This window comes from Vidua macroura, chromosome 1 (assembly GCF_024509145.1).
Source record: "Vidua macroura isolate BioBank_ID:100142 chromosome 1, ASM2450914v1, whole genome shotgun sequence".
NCBI lineage: Eukaryota > Metazoa > Chordata > Aves > Passeriformes > Viduidae > Vidua > Vidua macroura.
The window spans coordinates 89,913,596-89,927,650 of NC_071571.1; the positions used below are offsets into that span (position 1 = coordinate 89,913,596).

At 39.5% G+C, this 14,055-nt stretch overlaps 1 protein-coding gene across 12 annotated transcripts in view; it reads left to right on the top strand.

The window, feature by feature from the left end:
- The window catches only part of LOC128803471 (poly(rC)-binding protein 3-like), a 501,238-nt gene that overhangs the window by 390,430 nt on the left and 96,753 nt on the right, over window positions 1-14,055 (top strand). The window contains exon 5 of one of the 12 annotated variants that reach the window (XM_053970495.1): window positions 12,176-12,268. The exons of the other annotated variants lie outside the window; for them this stretch is intronic. The gene's annotated coding sequence lies outside the window, so the exon portion shown is untranslated. The remainder of the gene's footprint in view (window positions 1-12,175; window positions 12,269-14,055) is intronic. 12 annotated transcript variants of the gene reach the window in all.

Here is a 14,055-nt window from a genome sequence, read left to right on the forward strand (position 1 = left end):
ACTGTTCTCCACACAGAAGAGTATGGGTTAAGCTTAAGCAAATATTATTTAGGTAAATGTGTATTCCTTGATGGGAGACAGACAGTTTTCTTAATTGGCAGTGCTTTTCTCAAAACTCCCTATCTTCAGGATAAATACCTCTCTCTCCTAAGGTCAGCCCCTGTACCACGTGTTGCCATTATTTTCATCCTTCAGTAGCCTTTCTTGTTTTATTTGTTGTATTTCCAGTGAGATATAATGTAAGTAATTAGGCATTTTTCCCTCAGAGAATGACAGAAGCATATCTTGCATAATGAGTAAGATGTTTTGTGGTTAAAAATTGTGCTTATTGGTCATTTTATTTCATTTTATAGCATCAGCTGAAGATTTCCTGAGTTCTACTTGGTAATGCTACATTAAATTCATGGACTGAGGAAGCAACCTGAACTCTTAATCTTTGACAGCATTTAAAAAAGTGATGCCCAGTGGACCATCACCAGTAGAACTGGATTATGCTGAGCTCATTTATAAGCTTTAATGGGGAGAAGGATATTCTTAGGAATCAGGTTTGCATCCCAGTACTGTGTGTTGTAGCTCCAAGGGGTGTAGAAGAAGGTGTGTATTCTCCTGACATGCCTGGGATCTCTATAATCTGAATTGCTCCTTGGGGACTTCTGTGTTGTTGGCTGTGCCTGCAGATGGCTGCAAGTCACAGTTGCTGCTTCACTGGAATAGGAATGGTATGGATGTTGTATTGGCTCTCCTTTGTCCAGCCATCTTGTGCAGGGCATTACTCTGCCAACCTGCTTGTGGCTTCATACTAGCACTGCAATTGTGGCTGGTAACAGAAAGCAGGAGGCCACAGTAGGGGGACAAATCAAAAGGTCCTGTATCCTCTTTGAATGCAAAATTGCATTATGAGGCAGTTTTATCCCAGAAAGGCCTGAATGAATAAGGCAGAGAGGTACCCTTTGGCACATTGCTCAGGATGAAAATTCTCATTCTCTGACCACATCTGGCTGTATGAGTACCATGTGCACGTCAGTCACATACACTGACTCGAGGTTGTTGCAGTACAGGGTATTATTTGTTGCAGGAAGTACTGCAGTTCTTAAGGTCTCCCTGGATGGTCAGATGTTTGTCCTGCTGTATGTACAACTCTTTTTCACTGCCTTACATCAGAGGGGAAAACATCCTAGTAATCATGTTTTGTTGTTAATACGGTACGCATATGCCCTTCCACAGCCCATATTCTAGATTCTGTCATAGGGAAAAGCCAGTCCTTCCCGCCCTCCCTTTCTCCCCTCCATTTGGGATGAAAAGCCAGCAGATACCTCTGGCTGATGCTAAACCTCTATTTGCTTTAGTACACATTAACAAGGCAGGCTTCAGAGGAGCACTGGAAATTGGAAAATGTGGGGGTTTGACCGCTTTAAGGATTAATTTTCTGGGGTGGGATTTTTTTTTCCCAACAGCCAAGATGGTTTATATAGAACATTTAGGCTGTCACATCACTACAAGGTGGTACTTAGCTACCAGCAGGGTCCTGAAGATTACCCATCCTCTCATACATCTCCATCATAATGTTTGGCTGTTGTGTATCAGAGAGGTGTTTATTCCAGCATATGTTGCAAAGTACCATTTTGTGCTGCCATTATTTAGTTTTGTTTCATAAGAAGTGAACAAAATAGTAAAGGTACACCTGCAGTAAAGCTTCCACAGTGTATTATCACAGCTAAGGCATTGAGAAACTGCCACTTCAAGCAGGCAAATGAGTACAGACAGAAAGAAAATGCAGTGCTTAGCTCTTTTATTTTGACCAGTGTAATGTAATTACTTATACTAATCTTCCATTATATTTCCTTGACTAGCAGAGACAGGGACCTAATTGTGTCTCTAGCTGTTGCTACTGCAAAGTACCTTTTAAATCATATTAACATCCATACTTGATCTTCCTACTGGTTTTGACGTGTAGATCACAATATCCTGTTAAATTACTCAGCAAGAGTGGCTGGCTTGCGGTGTATGCAAGCCACAGCATAGCAATGTATCTAGCGTGAGTGATTTGGTGGAAGTAGAAGAGGCACTGACCCCTTTTCGCTGGGAAAGCACTTGACCTTCCTTTTTCAAAGCTTTATGAGTTCTGTGCAGCATTCTAACATAGCTGGTACTTCAATACCAAGATGCCAGAAATAGTCAGAAATTAATTATTCTACTTCTAGCTGTTCAAGAAACTATGCTCCCTTTTCTTTGGCGTCGATCTAGCAGTAGTGATGAACGCGTTCTGCACAACCAGGCTGGGTTATTGTAACTCACTGAAGCTGAAGATAAAAGCTCCATAGAAACTTCAGCTACCGTGGAGCACAGCAGCCTAGCTCATTAGTAGGTGCAGCACTGTGAGCACACGGCGCCGGTGCTGTGCATCGTCAGCTGGCATCCCATTTACTTCAGCAGCCAGCTGTGGGCTCATTCAGCTCATAAGGTCACCAAAAGATTGGTAGGGATGCTGCTTGTCTACACATTGCCACTTTGCCTCTAGTATAGGGCTGCCCATCATGTGCAGAATTAAAACTCCCTGGAACTGGACATGACCAGTTTTGGCCAAAGACCTTTTCCAGAATCTGAAAGGCAGCTACAAAAAAAAGTCTCTTCTCAATTTATAGCCTTTATGTTTTTTTGAAGGAATCTTTCCTCATACAGTAGGAGAAGAGACATTTTAAGATGTGTATGTCTGAAAGGAAGGATAGTAAAACTTGGGAACAGAGTAGAGTTCATCCTGGAGAAAACTGTGAACTCCCAGTTATGACATTGCCATTCGAGTGATTAATCAAAAGGTGTCGCAGAAGTGCCTTAGCTTGTGTTTTACTGATAAATACACCATAGTGTACCATGGACGGATCTCAGTCTTGCTGTCAGGACAGGCATCAGGAGGTCATTTAGCTCCTCTACATAGCCTGGTTCCTACAAGAGCTGGAGAGTGCTCCCCACAGTCCAAAGGGAGTTGTTGTCCATGCAAAGATTTGAGGAGGCTTGGGAGGCCATGGCAGACGATCACAGCAAAGGCTGCAGGGAGGATCAGGAGTGCTACAAGAAGGCAGCTTTAGGAAATGGCAGATGGCTTTTGGATGATGTGCTGACAGAGGGACTTCTGAAGAAATTACATTGTTTGACTCTGCTGCATGCAGGGAAAGGGAAATTCTGCCATTCAGCTCTGTCATGCCGCCCTATCTTGTCAGTCTCAGAAATACAAGACTGGAGGATAGAAAAGTTGGGAGAGCGACTCCTCCAGGCCCTTGGATGGGAGCATCAAGCCCTTCCAGCCCTTCTTCTTCATCTGGGATGGAAAGCCATGCTACAGGAGAAGAGGGGCTCATCTCTTCCCATCTGCCTTGAGGACCACCATGGTTCTTACACTCCTTCTGCTAGAAGGGATCTCTAAAGGTCACCTAGATGAATTATTTATGGCTACCTTATCTCTTCCAGAATTTCTTCCTTAAAAATCTGCAGTGAAGTGAATTGCATGCAGTAGTCTATTTCTCTGTTTTGTGATCCTTTTAGTTGGAAGGTCTGCTCTCTTACTAATCATAATTACAATGTTATTACTTTTTTCTCTTTTTTTTTCTTTTTCTTGTTCTTTTTTTTCCCTTTAATTGCAAGTTAAATCAGTGATTTTTTTTTTTTTTTTTTTTTTTTTGTCCAGATACAGAGAAAACCAGCACTGTCCTCATTTATAAAAAACTTTTTCTCTTGGAAAGCTCTCATCTTATACAAGAAAACCCCACATTTCAGTCTCTCCTTCCTGATCAGACCTTCAGGAACTCTCTTAAATATGTTGCTTTCTTATACATTCTCTCCATTTTCTCCACACTTCCTGCAAGTGCAATGCACCGAAACATCAAATGTGGCCTCCTCACTGCTGAGCAGAGCACAGTAATTGCTTCCTTTTTCCTTCTGCTAAAATGTCACAGAATGAGAATTGTCTCTCCATCGCCCCAAAGCCTTAAAATATTGGTTCTTATGCAAGTCATAATTCATTGTCAGTTGCACATCCAAAGTTCTTTGTGGGTTTGGGGTTTTTGGCGTTTTCTTTTGTTTTCTAGTTATACCCCATTGGACATCTCTTGTATTTCGTACCAAACGTGAAGGTGTCTGCACCTAAGGATGTCTGATTTCATTGTGAACTTTTTGTTCTAATGAAAGTAGTCCTCTAAATTTTGATGTATTGTTAAGGTCAGAAAGGGATATCAATAATTTTTCATGAGGTATAGTGGTCTTATGTGATTAATAACACAGTCATTACAGCATCTGGCGTTAAAATTAGTGAGAAGAAGGATTGATTCTAGTGTTTTGGGCCATGATACAACAAAAGCTGTTGTTTTCCATATGAAGCCAAACTGTGGCAATGAGTCAGAAAGCCTGACAGAGTCCAAGTAAATTGTGTGGGTTTCCTGCTGAAATAAGTGGCATGCCCTGCAACGTATGACATGTCTTCCTCTGACCTAGGACACCTTGCTTTTAGCAGCATTCATCTCTGCAATTTATACAGACATTCATATTTCACTTTCTCCATTTAATCCTAATAACCAGCTTTTAGAAGAACATGACAGCATAACATATGGGTGGTAAAACTGCTCATAAACCATAATAACATGGCCAAAAAAGCTTAGATAGATAGATAGATGCACTATGCTTATTGTGACATTCTCTTATTAAGAGGTATAGCTACTTATTACAGCCATTAGCTTGGTGACTTGGAAACAGACTGAAGCCATTATTTGAAAAACAGGCTGTAAGTCCAAATTTTAAACAACTGTGTACTTACTACATGTAAGAGATATAATTATGTTTGCAATTCTGTTCTTCACTGTGCAGATGGTAATTTTGTTCATTTGTGGTTTGCACACTGATAATGTTTGCTGTAGAACTGGCCTTGGCAGGACTAAGTGTGTGTTAACAGTAAGTAGGCAGTCTGTAATACATGGTTATAATTTTGTTGATAGGGTTCTGATGGGATGAAAACCAACCAGAAACATTAGTCTAAATAATTTCTTACTATAGACAGGCTTCCTCTGTCTGTGTGTGCGTGCATATGTTTTTGCACCTTATTATTTATTTTTATTGTGTGAAGAATTTTTTCTTTTTTTCCTTCTCATTTGGAAACTTTTATGTTCATTTTCAGTGTAGGCAGTATTTGCAAGTTCATGCCTTTAGGAATGAAATTTAGTTTCTACTCAAAGTAATTTGAAGTTTCCTATTAGTTTTTAGGGGCTGGTATATGTAATATACACTTATGAATGTGTATATGAGGCAGATATAAAAAAGAAGCTGTCTATTAAAGGTACCCTTTTGATTTCATATTTTCTGAAGAGTTATTCAACAGATGTTTGAGAACAATTAACAGCATATTTTCAACAGCCACTCCACTTTTCCAGATTGAAAGGGGAACAGATAAATATGCAGATCAAATCTTTAAAATGCTTTTATGATATTGAGGTTAGATGTTAGATTGTCATGGTACAGTACATCTATTTGTACAGTTCATTGTTCAGGTTTTCCACTTTTAGAATTGTGTGGCACTCTCACTTTAATTAAATTTATGTAAAAGGGAAGAAAAAGTAGTTACATAGCAAGCCCAAGATGCATAATAAATTAGTAACATCTTCTATTGTTTCTTGTTGTTTAGCCAGTACAAAGAGTTTTCCAATGTACTAAGGAAAAAGGGCATAGTACAGCATACTGTATAAATGTACACTAAATATATTACAAACTATATAAATTATATACAAGTGTACTTATAAAAAAATAGATTCCATATTACAATTATCTATGCATGTTTATATGTTAAAAATTCTTTATAATAACCACAAATTTTATGGCCATAGGATGTATTGTCTTAGAATGGGCCAAATGGTATAAATTCTCAGAATAAATGAAAAAAAATCTCAGTCTGGGCTTTGATATTATGCTCTAGCAACTCAAACAAGATTTTGCCGAAAGCGTCATAGCTACCAGAGCCACATAAAGCAAATATGATTAAAAGATCTCATTTAGTATCACCAAGCCCTGACTGCTTTATGTTCTTTTATTATCCTCTATATCCCTAAGTTTGTGAGAGCAGCATTATAGGTAAATGGGAGTGTTTCATCTCAGTTTGCCATGCTCATGCGAGGAATCACTCATGGTGCCCTTTGTATTCTGTTAGGACTAAAGGATTCCTAAAGGATCTTCCCTTTTACCTGTAATTTGTGGGCTGCAGCCTGGTGTGAACAGACCTTCCTCCATGTGAGGCTGCGAGTGGCACTTCAGGAAAACACACTTTGTAATAGCATTGCACACAGATGTGCTCAGTAATGTGTGTGCAGTGTTCCTGCTCTCTTTCCACTCTCACTCTTCTCTCTGAAGACCGCCAGCCTGCCAAGGCAAGGATTTCAGCTGTTCTGTAAAGAACTTAGTACAGTTGTTGGTAATGTAAATGTAAAAGGAATAGTAAAATCACTTATATTAACATGAGCTAATGTATTCAGAACATAATCAAAATGATTTCTTTCTGAGACTGAAATGGTTACTGTGACTTATAGGAATATATTATTGTTCGGGGAATATTGGGCCCTTTGGCTTTTGATTCCAGATGTGTTAACAAGTCCTTTATTAGGTATTATTAATACCAATTTATTATATGCTTTATAGATGTAACCATTTCACTTAGAATATGTTAGGGTATTTTTAAATTTTTTTTATAAGACAGCATAGAGTCAGCTATCTGTGAATTAAAAAAACAAAAAACAACAAAAAGAAATCCCACCCTATGAATTAACCTAAAATATTCTGAAAAATCCACTTTTTTTTTTTTTTTTTTTTTTTAGAAAAGGTGTGTTACTTTGTAACTGGGAAAAAATCACACTTTAAATACAGTGTAGTTAAACATTTGAATATGATCAATAGCGCACAACATGCATTTGTTTTCTTGTCTGTAAATAAACTTGCATTTCATTGCCCCTTGTTGATCTAATTATTGATGTAGGCTGTTGTTACTTCCTTAAATTGTTTCAGCTTTGGGCAAAAACTCCTAATAGAGTCTTTTTTCTTCCACCAAACAGCAAGATGTCTGTCTTGTATTTGTCCCCAAAGAGTTACAGCATTGAAAATATATCCCTAAATATATATTGCAAATAATATTTTCTTCTCCTTCCATCTTGGTGTCTTCTGAAATTCAGCAAACCTACCTACCTGTCATGCAGGCCACCCTGCAAAGTAGCAGCTTTGGAAGGCATAAGCCACAACCCTCCTTATTCATTCCTATGCATTTTTGCTCCTCTGAATCGCCTGCCTTCCCAATTTTAAATCCTAGATAATGTTTTCTCTTCACCCTCACTGTTGCCTCTTTTTGCAAGAGCAAAGTCTTTTTTTCAGACTAGGTGTTCAAACATCTGACTCACTGGGACTTTGATTGCAGAGAAGGATGTGGCCTCAAAAAAACCCAAATAGGATGTTATAATCTGTTTTCAGACTGTCAGAAGAGATACGGCTGATTTTGAATCAGTCAGCAAAACCTGGCTTTGACCATCTCTGAGGCCTTAAAATGTTCCTTGAGAAATACTGATTATTAAAAGAATAGACAAACTTCATGAAGCAGCAGATGCTTATGCAGGGAAAAAAATCATGTAAGATTTCTGTAGCATGTTTTTTATATAATCATTAGCAACCATCTCCTGTACAGTAGGTTGCTTTTTATGGCAACGTAAGTGAAATGTTGGGAAGCATGTCTCAGACACTTCCTCATTTATTAACCACCAGCTAATAAGTGTCGCTTTTTGGCTTTTTGGCCCTGTTTTTTTTATGGCAACGTAAGTGAAATGTTGGGAAGCATGTCTCAGACACTTCCTCATTTATTAACCACCAGCTAATAAGTGTCGCTTTTTGGCCCTGTTTACCTGTGAATAAAATTTTAAATAGTCATGGAAAATAATCTGAATTGTGTGTTAGTGACCAGATGAGATAGATAACCTTATGTAAATAACAAATTAACAGGCCAGTAATACTGAGTGTAATGCCTAGGAATGCAAGCTGTGCCACAAATGCTGTCCAATAAATAGGGCTTTGCAAGCAGTGTCATAGGAAAGAATGCTACAAGGCACCTCAAAAGGACATCCAGTGCAGCCCCTCTGTCAGAAGGATCATCTTTCCTTAATCATATCCTGAAGGTCATCATGTTCCAGTTTGTTTGAAAAATTTGCTCCCTGTTGTGGTCTACAGTTCGTTGTCATCATGAAAAGTGTGGGATCCTGGCTTTTTTTGTACAGCAGTGAGAATCTACTCTGTATCTATAGCAAAAAGGTTCAGGAAGAGGGACAGTCACCTGAATACATCAGACCAGGCCCAAAGTTACTGGAGAAGGAAGGGGAATGAGACTTGGATTTACTGCATCTTGTGACAGGAGAATACCTTATCCCCCATTTCCCAAAGCTGGGCTGAGCAGCTGTCTGATGCGTGTTCATAACTTCATACACAATAACCAACATCTCAAGCTCTGCCTGCAGCCTAATGCAGACTTCCAATTTTTGGTGTGCTCAGTCGGCACGTTGCTTTTCTCCACACTGACAGAAAGGCAAATGATATCTGCCAGAGCCCCAGTGTTGCTGGAGGTGGTGAAGCCATGGAGCATGAGTAGCTAGGCTGATATATCTGGAAGGAAAAGCTTCATCAGCTCAGGAGCATGGGGTATGAGGTTTTCTGGAGTAGTGATGTAATATGGTCATGTACTGGCAGGTGGATGGGGAAGAAGGAAGTAAATAAATCTAAAAGTACATGAATGCCCAGCACACATTGGCAGATGGGAGGTGGCCTGTTTTCCCTCGGTTGGTGAGGTGGGTGGAGAGCTTTTGTGTGGTGGAGTGGAGGGCAGGGCACTGACCACTGTGTTGCACATGTGCTGTTCTTCAGGCTTTGTGGCACTGCCTTGAAGAGGTAGCAACCCTCCTGCCTCCTAATGCACTTTATCCATAAGTGCTCGTAGCTAACTCAAGGAGTTGTCCTCTCTGCACTGTGGTGGTGCCGACAGGTGCTCTGTGGATCAAGACTCTGTAGTGCTTTGGTGCTTAGGGGAACCCCTTTGGCAGCTGCAGTCGCATGCAGATGGTGCAAGAGACTGTGGTGCCTTCAGGGAACGCTGCTATCCAGCTTGCAGGACCTTGGAAGAGCACCTGGTCTTCCCTGTGACCTTCCTGGTGCTGATTGTTCCTTGTTACAAGGCTCAACTGGATTTGTGTCACACAAAGAGACAGAAAGTTAATTCATGATATCGGCAAATGCACTCCTGACTAAAGATGGGCACAGTGTGCGTGACCAGTGGAGATAGGGAGGATTGTGTGACTGGAAAGGACTGGTACTGAGAGCCAGTCCTCCCACTGCTCTCTGAGTCAGACTCCTCAAGGCAAATGCACTGAATTGCTTCAGTCAGCTGTGCCCTGTACCACAGGCTGATTTCTGTTCGAGTGCATGATGTGTGAGTAACCAACCACCATCTTCTGAGAAGATCTTGTGCATTCCCGTGGAAAAGGCTGGAATCTGCAGTGCCCAGCTGAAGGGACAGTTAAGTGCCTTCCTTTGATGTGGGTTACATCACCTCAGCATTGAGGGGGGAGCATTGTTGTTGCTCCCTAGCTCCAAGGCTTTGTACACTACCAGATGTTCCAAGTAGCCTTGTAGTAGGTTCCTGGTTTCTGTCTCTCAGTTGGGCACTGCACACCTAATGGAAAAAATTATACTGGAAAGAAACAGTATGGAAATAAATATATAGTAATCTAATCAGAGTAGAACTGCTTAGTTGTTCACTTTCCCATTTTATTGGGATTTTGAACACTTTCTTTTTCCTGAAAATAGAATTTTGCACAAGTAATTTCTAGCTTTTCTTTTCCTACTAAGGATATTTTGTTTTGCTCTTAGTTCTGCCTTCTCAGATGTTTTCTGATGTCCTTTCATCTTGGTGGTTGCCATACACTTGCTTGTGAATTAGAATGCATTAAAAAAATTATATATGTCTTTATGTCTTTAGTATGTAAGAGGTCTTTATCCCCTGCAGAAGCTAAGTGACCTGTGATATTTAATACATTTCTTTAAAAGACTCTAGGGAAGAACAATCTATCAGCTTGTAAAATAAATGAATTCACTTGACAAAGAGCAAGCGAAAAGTCTTTGGGAGAGGGGACATGAAGCAAGGTTTCTTATAAGCCTGGTTTGCTAATGTATGTCCTAGACCAGCCCCTGTCTCTGATGAAGGCAGTCAGAAGCATTCAAAGGGATGTTTAATTTTGTCAACTGCAAAGGTCATTTCTCAGAAGCCAGTATTGTCTGTGTCAATTATTTCTTCTTATATTTCTATCCATCATTTGCTGTTGATCGCAATTCCTTCTTTTTGGGGTTATATTGCTTTGAGTGGGAGTTAATTTCATGATATGAAATAGTGCTTCATCCAAAGAAAGGCTGAATTCTGGTACTAAGGTCTGTAGTGTCGTTCATAACAAAAATAGCATCAGGTCCCCAGTTGATGTAGATCATAGGGAAGCTTCAGAATTGCATTTGAACTAGGTTGCATCCTCATCCCAGACCTTTGTTGCATTTTACCTTTGCAACAAGCTGTCATTGCAAAATACTTGTTTTTTCAATACAAATGTGATGTGCTTGTGTCTGTTCAGACCTGTCAAACACTGATGGTTGTCTCAGAGGCATCACCCAAGGACCTGCCAGCCCAGCAAGTGCACACTTAGTAGGTTTTGCACTCCTTGTGCTTGGTTCAGTGAATCCAAGGTGAATCAGGAGAGTCCTGAGGTTTCAGTGCATTTTTACACACCAGCTGCAGCACCTCGTGAGGGAGGTAAAGTAAAAATAAAAAGGCCCCAGCAAGGGTTAATATACTGGAACGACTGAAATTATCACTGTTGATAAATACTTTATGTAATTAGTATAATACTTTCTTCTGTTAATGAACTGAAGCCGGGGTGGGGTGCAGCTGCTTGGAGGCAGGGAGCACTGAGGGGGGATTTGAAGCCGTTTGACAGCGCACTCAGCCTCTAATAATCTACTGGGCCATTTTTAATTCACAATAGTTTTTCAGAATATTTAATGTAGTCCTTTTTTCTGCTTATTGAAAGTTCTCCTAATGTTTTAATTCCCACCCCAGTGGAACAGAAAGTGAATAAACAAGGAAATGAATGGAGATGTATTAAATTATGATCTTAAACTTAACAAGCCTGTTTGTTTTTTCAAGCTGCTGAATAAATCCTCTGTGATTTGTGCTGCAGAGGTCAATGTTCTGCAGTAGGAAATGACTGGTTACATGTCAGTATTCTCCAAGAGTTCATCTCAATTACTGGATTTGTCAAACATGACAAGCCTGAATGACTCTGTGGTGAAAATAGCACACAGTTTGACTATTAAAGTAATTGGAGCATTGACATTTAACCAAACTGCAGGAGAATTGCAGTAATAAGTCTGAGGAGCACTACCACAAGCAAAGCAGAGACCAGTATTTTTATAAAATAAAATGTTTTATATTTTACCAGTTAAACTGGTGCTTTTTTGTGTTTTGATTAAGGTATCTCTCAGTATATTTTTAATTTAAAACATAAGATTAAAAGGAAATGGTAAGTCCTTTTTGCAACTTTTTTTTGGAAGAAGAACTAAGATTTGTATAATTGGAAACTCCATTAATTTGGTGCACACCCTGGTTCAATTTTAATATTGTTATGAATAATTCATGTATGTATCTTTAATGTCCTCATAAAGTATACACACTATAAAGTTAAAAATCTGTGTATGTACATACATGTACGTGGAGATCGTCGTGTGATGATCAGCACAGAATTAAGCTATAAATGTGTCTATTACTTGATCTCCACTTGCTCCTCTACCTTGCTAAAGAGCTACTTCTGGGCTTTCAAGCCTGAGATGTGGGTATTAAAACTCATTGCTTTAGTAAATGCAAAAGAGCTTTTCTAAAATCATTTGAAAGTCATTTACCAGTCTCCATCTGCAATGAGATTTTAATTTAAGATATTATTTCTGATGGTAAATTCTACATACATCAACTTTTTCAATATAAAGGATTTTGAGAGCAATACAACCGTCAGTCACTGTGGCTAATTTGAATTTATACTTGTGGATCAGACGAGATTTTACAGTCACCAAAATTGTGTTTCAGACAATGGCTTAAACGACAGCCTCTTCCAGTGTCTGGAGTAGGGACTGAAGTAATGATGATTTATGACAGTAGTCTGAGGGGGCTCATCCTCAGGTGAGTTACCTGCATTTTGGCACATTAATTTTACCTTATCTGAACTTGAAAATCTGTTCTCTCCCAATTACGGGAGCAATTCTTCATGTGGAAATTGGGACTCATCTGTTCCTGGTGAAGTAAATCAGACAAAATAATCCCAAAAGACAGGGTCAGGAGCGTGGTACAACCAACAATATGTCTGAAGTACTTCAATTACATTAACTTATATTTTTTGTGGGGTACAGAGTATGATTTGCCACTTCTGCAGCCACATCTTAATTATTGTGCTAGCACAGAAGCAGAGAGCAGTACTTATTGATTTAATGTGTTACTTGCCTTGACTTGCTTAAGTCCCATCTCCAAAGAGCTGTTGAACATAATGCTTAAGTCTGTTTCTCTTGTGGAAAAGTATGTGTTTAAATCCATCTGATTTCAGTGAGATCCATACGTATAGGTGAGTATTTAGCTGAGCATTAAAAACCAAAATATAAATTTAACTGCTTTACTGAATTTGGGGTTGCATGATCCAAAGCAATACTTAGTCACAGCCTAAGTACAGATTTTGGGCAGTCTTTTAAGGACAGACTTTCCTATGGAAAAAACAAAGGAGAATTCAGGGAAATACAGATGATGTTTCGCTATGTGTTTGCTGATCTTAGTGTGAAAATAAATTATGTGTTAGGACCAGAACAAAATCTTTGGAAAAACAAAAGATGCGGGTGAGAGTCATAGTTTTGGTTTGTTTGTTTTCCTCCTGAATTACATCCTGGGGGGCTGAGGGCTGGGGAGAGGAGACCTAGAGGCTGCTTCAATTTTTCAAGTATGTTCTATAAAACCAGTCATCTTCTCCTCTGTCACTGATGTAAATCCATTCCATCCAATGTCCTGACGTTGCTCCTGATTTGCCCCTAGTGTATTAGAGATCAGATACACTTTCCCAAAGAACAAGCTCACTCCTGTTCCGGAGCTGAAGTGGCACTATCCTTACCTAATATAATTCCATTTACTTGGAGTGTCATAGAATATTGCAGTTGTCCATCTTCTAGTGTTTTTGTTTCACCTGTAAATTAGCTTTGAAGATCCCAACTCATACTGAAGTGTTCCTCACAAAAGTGCCTCAAGTGAAATGAAGTAAATAATTAGAAAGAAACAGCAAGCTGTGTGTGCTCTTTTCTGGAGCTCGAGTCTAAAAACAGAAACCTCAGATTCATGCATGAAAGAAGAAACTTCCTTATTAAGCATTCAATAGTTTAGACAGTTTTAGCTGCAAAGGTTAATGTAGAGCCCAAATCAGTTATTTGGAACATCGGGTAGGGAGGAATGATTTTTTCTGTACTGTACAGTGGAAATGGGAGAAAAATACATCCAGGAAAAAGCATCATGATTCTGAATGAACAGTAAAACAGGAAAATTATTTGGAACAGGTTTTATTCAGAGCTTCTGGAGTAGAAAGAAATTAGGTAAAAACTGGGAGCAACGTTACCTTTCCACTCTTGGGCAGAGGGATGAAGGCAGCGTGCACTCTGACATTAGGAAAGCAGCATAGCCTGTGTTAGCCATCCAGCCTGTTAACCATGTTTTGAACTTCCAGATGATGGAAACAATGCAGAAATGCCAGATACCAAACACAGTAAATCAGCATCCAGCAAAAGGCTGCTGCCAGAGATTTTTGAAGCAACAGGAGGACCTTGTAGCAATTTTACCTAACATGTAGGCTTAAAGTCTGAACACAGTGAAATAATGAGTTGTTCTGGATGGTAAGAACAGAAATTCTAGGGAGATTTTGCTGATGACTGCCAGGGAGT